This window comes from Belonocnema kinseyi, chromosome 10 (genome assembly GCF_010883055.1).
Source record: "Belonocnema kinseyi isolate 2016_QV_RU_SX_M_011 chromosome 10, B_treatae_v1, whole genome shotgun sequence".
Lineage (NCBI taxonomy): Eukaryota > Metazoa > Arthropoda > Insecta > Hymenoptera > Cynipidae > Belonocnema > Belonocnema kinseyi.
Window position 1 is genome coordinate 3,008,151 of NC_046666.1, and position 6,989 is coordinate 3,015,139.

The window sequence follows — 6,989 nt, forward strand, 5'->3', positions numbered from 1 at the left end:
CAAAATTTATAATCTTTTAAAAATTTGGATTATTTTAGTGTTTTTTGATTGAAATTAGTATTTTTAATATAACAATTTAGATTTAAGAGAAGAAAAGTTTTTTAAATTATAAAAGTTAATATTTACAATTTTTCAGCAACTTTAAGTTATGTTTTTAATTTTTCCATAAAATTTTTATTTTCAGACAAAAATCATTATGTTTTAAAGAAGATTAAAAACTTATTTACAATTCGAGATTTTTAAGAAAAATAATTAAATTTCTAAGATTTACAATTTTAAATAATTTTTGTTCTTTTCGCTGAAAATCGGAATTTAAAATATATAAACATTTATAATATTTATGATATTGAAAGTATGTAAAAATTTGTATTTAAAGTTTAATTTATGTTTTTTCTAACAATGATTTAAAACGGTTTAAATTAAAAAATTAAAAAAGAAGAGATTTCAAAATTAACATTTTCAAATTAATTTTTTAAAACTGAATAATTTAAAATATGCCTTGAAAATGGGAATTTTAAAATTAAGTATTCAAAGCGTAAAATTTACAAACATGAAAGTTTTATAAATTAAACATTTTAAACTCAAAACGTAAAAAAAAACAACTAAAAAACACCCTAAATTTCCTCCCTTCCAACTGAATAAAAATTTTATTTTTTGCCTCTTTATCCCAATTAAAAAATTAATCAAAATGTTAGAAATTAAAAAGTCTCTCTTCCAATTCAAAATCAAATTAAATATAAAAATTTCATATATTTAAAAAGAATAAAAATTAAAATGCTTCTTAATTGTAATTTTAAATTAATAAAAGTTTGATAAATTTATTTATTATTAATCTCTTAATTTAAATTTTTAATATTTAAAAATCAGGAGAGCTCGGATGATTTTGTAGTTATTTAAATTTCTCGTGCGCGATTCATAATTACTATTATTTAAAATAATGTTTTGTCCCTAAAAGAGCAATTCTCCATCTTTATTTCACATTTTTTAATTTTAAAATGTTTTGAAGTTTTACAAAATCTCTGACAATGTTCTTTTCCGTCGATTGATAAATTTAATTTATTTTGTCGTAATTTTAAAATAGCGCGCAAAGAAACATATTTCCGAGAATAAATCCAACAACCGATATTTTATCATATTTTATTGCAAGAAATCAATTTAAATCGTTTCAAAAACATTTAAGACACTTAGTGTTTAAAAATGTGTTATTATGGATTTTAAAATTGTTTATATTTTTAATATTAGGAAATAAAAACCGGTGCGCTTCTGAATTTCCGGCTAGTTTTTAATAAAAAAATTGTTAGATTTCAAAGATACGTTTTTTAACAACTTTTGTTTTAAACAAAAGAATTTATATTTAAACCGAAAAGAAACGAAAAATTTATTTTAAACGAAATAATTAAACTTTCAACAAAATAGTTGAATTTTTAATCAAGAAGAATTTTCAAACAAATTTTTGAATTTTCGACGAAAAAAGAATTTTCAACTAAAGAAATTAATTTTCAACTAAAATTATAAATCCTCAAAAAAAATGTTTTAATTGGTAGAATCTTTAACCAAAAATATAATGGTTAAATTTTCTGTTAAAAATCTAACTATTAAAAAATAGGAAAACGTACCAAAGAAGTTACATTTTCTATTGGATTTAAAAATTTTAGTTAAAAAAAAATATTTTCAACAAAGTAGTTACACTTTCAAAAAGAGCTGAATTTTCAAATAAAATTATGAATCTTTAAAGGAAAAAATTAACTAAAAAAAAAAAGAGTTAAACTTCGAATCAGGTATTTTTTTATTTCCAACCCAAAAGATGATTTTTCAATTAAAATTATAAAGATTCAACTTGGATACTCAAAATTTTATCCGAAATAAAAGAATTTTTAGACAAGGAAATTAATTTTGAAAAAAAAAAATCATTTTCCACAAAAAAAAAATTTTTTGAACAAAATATGTGAATTTTAAACGAAGTTCAACGAAATAGTTGAATTTTTAATTCAAAGAGACAAGTTTTCAGGCAAATTATGAATTTTTAACAAGCAAAAATCAATTTTCAACCAAAAATGGTTAAAAATTCTTCTTTTTCTTTGCAGATCAATTTTTTTGTTGTTAAAAGTGCACCTGTTTGGTTGAAAGTAAAAATATTTCTTTGCTGAAATATGAACTATTACATTTTTTTTACTAAAAATTCATCTTTTTAGGCTAAAAATTGTACTACTTTGTTGAAGATTTATTTTTTGTTTGTTAAATAATCATGTTTTAAATTGAAAATTCAATACTTTAGTAAAAAAAATGCAACTATTTTGTAGAAAATGTAACTTTTTTGTAAAAAAATAATTTTTTTTTGTTGCTAAAAATGATTTTTTTTATTATCAAAATGTAATTATTTTATTATTGGTTATAGATTTATCTTCTGTATTTTAAAACTTCAAATATTTAGGAGAAAATTAATCGTCTTGGTTTAAAATTCAACTATTTGGTTAAAAATCTATGAATTTGTTTAAAAACTCACCTTTTTGAGAAAAAAATAAATTTTCTTGATTGAAAATTTAACTATTTGGTTCAAATTTGAAATATTTTGTAGAAAATTAATTTTTTTTCCTTTTTGAAAATTAATTTTTCATAATAAACATATAATTATTGTGTTTTTGGTTATAAATTGATTTTTTGTAGTTTAAAAATTGAACTATTTGGTTCAAATTTTAATTAATCTTCTTGGTTGAAAATTCATGTTTTTTTTAGACATTTTGTTTAAATCAATTTTGTTTAGAAAATATTTAATAAAAATTCAACATTTTTTGATTTAAAATAAAAATATTTTTAAATTGAAATATTACAATAACTATAACATTTTTCGTAGAACATTCATCTTGTTTTAAAATTTAACTACTTTGTTGAAAATGAGTTTTTTGTTTGTTAACTCATCAGTTTTTAAATTGGAAATTTAACAATTTATTCAAAAATTCAAATATTTGGTAAAAAATGCAACTGTTTTGTAAAAAATTCGTTCTTTCTTGTTTAAAATTCATTTTTTATTATACAAATTTATTTATTGCATTTTGGTTATAATTTGACTTTTTTAGTTTAAAAATTGTTTTGTAGAAAATTCGTTTTTTTTTTGACTTTTTGAAAATTAATTTTTTTAAATTGAAAATTTAATTATTGTATTTTTGTTTATAAATCGATCTTTTTTAGTTTAAAAATTTAACTATTTGGTTGAAATTTTATTTAATTTATTAAAAGATCGTCTTATAGGTAGAAAATTAATCTTTTTGGTTGAAAATTTAACTATTTTGAACAAAGTTCATCTTTTGGTTTTTAAATTCAAGATTTCAGATAAAATTTTTCTTTTTTATTGACTGAAAAATCATTTTTGGTTGAAAATTCAAGTCTTGTTAAAAATTCATGTTTTTTTTTTAATTTGTAAATTCATCTCTTTTAATAGAAATGTCTTCTTTTTTGTTTATAAATGCAATTATTTGGTTTAAAATTTATCTGTTTGGGTTAAATATTCAACTATTTTGTTGAAAGTTCTTCAATTTTGGTTAAATTCATCTTTTTTTAAAATTTAAAATAAAAATATTTTCTAGTTGAAATATCACAATAACTATTACATTTTTCGCAGAAAATTCATCTTTTTAGATTTTAAATTTAACTACTTTGTTGACAATTAGTTTTTTGTTTGTTAAATTATCAATTTTTTAATTTAAAATTTAAAATTATAATAAAAAATTCAACTATTTGGTAAAAAATGCAACTGTTTTGTAAAAAATTCGTTTTCTTTTTTGTTGAAAATTCATTTTTTATGATACAAATTTAATTATTGTATTTCTGGTTATAATTTGACTTTTTTTGTTTAAAAATTCAACTAAATTGTATAAAATTCAATTTTTTGTAGAAAATTCGTTTTTTTACTTTTTTAAATTAATTTTTTATACTAGAAATTTAATTATTGTATTTTTGGTTATTAATTGATCTTTTGTAGTTAAAAAATTCGACTATTTAGTTGAAAACTTATTTAATTTATTAAAAATTCGTTTTTTTTTAGTAGATAAATTAATTTTCGTGGTAGAAAATTATTTTTTTTGGTTGAAAATTCAAGATTTTAAATAATATTTTTCTTCTTTATTGACTAAAAAATCTTCGTTTTTGGTCAAATTCAACGTTTTTTTTATTTAAAACAGAAATATTTTTTTATTTTAATATTACAATAACTACTTACATTTTTCTTGGAAAATTCATCTTTTTAGATTTTAAATTGAACTAATTTGTTGAAAATTAGTTTTTTGTTTGTTAAATTATCATTTTTTTAATTTAAAATTTTAATAAAAAAATTCAACTATTTGGTAAAAAATGCAACTGTTTGGTAAAAAATTCGTTTTCTTTTTGTTGAAAATTCATTTTTTATGATAAAAATTTAATTATTGTATTTCTGGTTATAATTTGACTTTTTTAGTTTAAAAATTCAACTAAATTGTATAAAATTCAATTTTTTGTAGAAAATTCGTTTTTTTACTTTTTTAAATTAATTTTTTTTTTTAGAAATTTAATTATTGTATTTTTGGTTATTAATTGATCTTTTGTAGTTTAAAAATTCGACTATTTTATTGAAAACTTATTTAATTTATTAAAAATTCGTTTTTTTGGTAGATAAATTAATCTTATAATATTTTTTTATTTTAATTTTACAAGAACTACTTACATTTTTCTTAAAAAATGCATCTTTTTAGATTTAAAATTTAACTAATTTGTTGAAAATTAGTTTCTTGTTTGTTAAATTATCATTTTTTTAATTACAAATTTTAATTAAAAAATTCAACTATTTGGAAAAAAATGCAACTGTTTGGTAAAAACTTCGTTTTCTTTTTTGTTGAAAATTCATTTTTTATGATACAAATTTAATTATTGTATTTCTGGTTATGTTTGACTTTTTTAGTTTAAAAATTCAACTATTTAGTAGATAAATTATTTTTCTTGGTGTAAAATTCATCTAAATTGTATAAAATTCAATTGTTTTGTAGAAAATTCGTTTTTTTTACTTTTTGAAAATTAATTTTTTTACTAGAAATTTAATTATTGTTTTTTTGGTTATAAATTGATCTTTTGTAGTTTAAAAATTCAACTATTTATTTGAAAATTTAACTATGTTGTATAAAGCTCGTCTTTTGACTTGAAAATTCAAGAATTTAAATAACATTTTTTTCTTTATTGGCTAAAAAATCTTCTTCCTTTTTGGTAAAATTCAACGTTTTTTTTATTTAAAACAGAAAATTTTTTTAAATTTTAATATTACAATAATACTTCCATTTATCTTAGAAAATTCATCTTTTTAGATTTAAAATTTAACTGCTTTGTTGAAAATAAGTTTTTTGTTTGTTAAATTATCATTTTTTAAATTTAAAATTTTAATAAAAAAATTCAACTATTTGGTAAAAAATGCGACAGTTTTGTAAAAATTTCGTTTTCTTTTTGTTGAAAATTAATTTTTTATGATACAAATTTAATTATTGTACTTCTGGTTATAATTTGACTTTTTTTGTTTAAAAATTCAACTATTTAGTAGACAAATTAATTTTCTTGTAAAATTCAATTTTTTGTAGAAAATTCGTTTTTTTTACTTTTTTAAATTGATTTTTTATACTAGAAATTTAATTATTGTATTTTTGGTTATTAATTGATCTTTTGTAGTTTAAAAATTTGACTGTTAAGTTGAAAATTTATTTAATTTATTAAAAATTTGTTTTTTTGGTAGATAAATTATTCTTCGTGGTAGAAAATTAATATTTGTTGTTGAAAATTCAAGATTTTAAATAACATTTTTCTTCTTTATTGGCTAAAAAATCTTTCTTGGTTGAAAATTCAAGTCTTGTTAAAAATTATTGTTTTTCTATATTTGGAAATGCATCTCTTTTAATAGAAATGTCTTATTTTTTGGTTTTAAATGAAATTATTCGTTTGAAAATTAATCTATTTTTCTTAAATATTCAACTATTGTGTTGAAAGTTCTTCCTTTTTGGTCAAATTCAACGTTTTTTAATTTGAAATATAAATATTTGTTTATTTTAATATTACAATAACTATTACATTTTTTTGTAGAAAATTCATATTTATAGTTTTAAAATTTATTTACTTTGTTGAAAATTAGGTTTCTGTTTGTTAAATAATCATTTTTTTTATTTAAAAATTTACAAATTTAATTTAAATAATGCAACTATTTGATCTATTTTATTGAGAACTTATCTTTTTGGTTGAAAATTCAACTAATATTTAGTTAAAACAATAACTATTTTGCAGAAAGCTCTTATTTTTATTTTTAATATTCAACTATTCTGTTAAAAGTACCGACTTTTTTGATCAAATTAATCTGTTTTTGATTTAAAATGCAAATATTTTCCTGATAAAATATCAACTGTTATCAGCTATTTTATTGTTTGATGAGAATTTATCTTTTTGGTTTAAAGTTCAATTACTTGGTTGAAAGTTAAACTAGTTTGTAAATTAATAACAAGCAGTAATATTTTACTGCTCTCGAAAAAAACGGATTTTTTCATTCACTGATTGAAAAATGCAATGAAAATTAATAATTTAATAATTTTTAATTTAATTAAAAAATTCGTATATCCCTTTTTTTATTAATTAATAAAATGTAAATTCTGTTTTGAATTGTAATGATATATTCCCTATAATTAGCAAACTGTTTCTCATGAACTATCTGCATTTGCAGATTGTTTTTAAAACGCTTGTTTGCAATTTGAAAAAAAAAAAAAATGAATAAGTGATGCTTGGATCAGAATGGTCAAGATTCTTTTGTGTCTTGTATATTTACTGTTTTCTTCACCTTTGACCTTGCAAGTTGCAACTTGTATTTTATCATATATGGTAAATTTGTTTTTTGTTTGTTAAGGGCATGCGACACAGTGGAATTCCTACATTACCAACCTCTTTTTTCTATTGAACAAAATTTTTTTTTGAACCATAGAACTTTTTTTGTAAATCAA

At 18.4% G+C, this 6,989-nt stretch overlaps 2 protein-coding genes across 5 annotated transcripts in view; one reads left to right on the plus strand and one right to left on the minus strand.

The window, feature by feature from the left end:
* The window catches only part of LOC117182354 (thiosulfate sulfurtransferase/rhodanese-like domain-containing protein 3), a 31,350-nt gene that overhangs the window by 18,206 nt on the left and 6,155 nt on the right, over nucleotides 1–6,989 (minus strand). The window lies entirely within an intron of this gene.
* Nucleotides 1–6,989, plus strand: part of LOC117182353 (angiomotin-like protein 1) — a 36,085-nt gene that overhangs the window by 4,090 nt on the left and 25,006 nt on the right. The window lies entirely within an intron of this gene.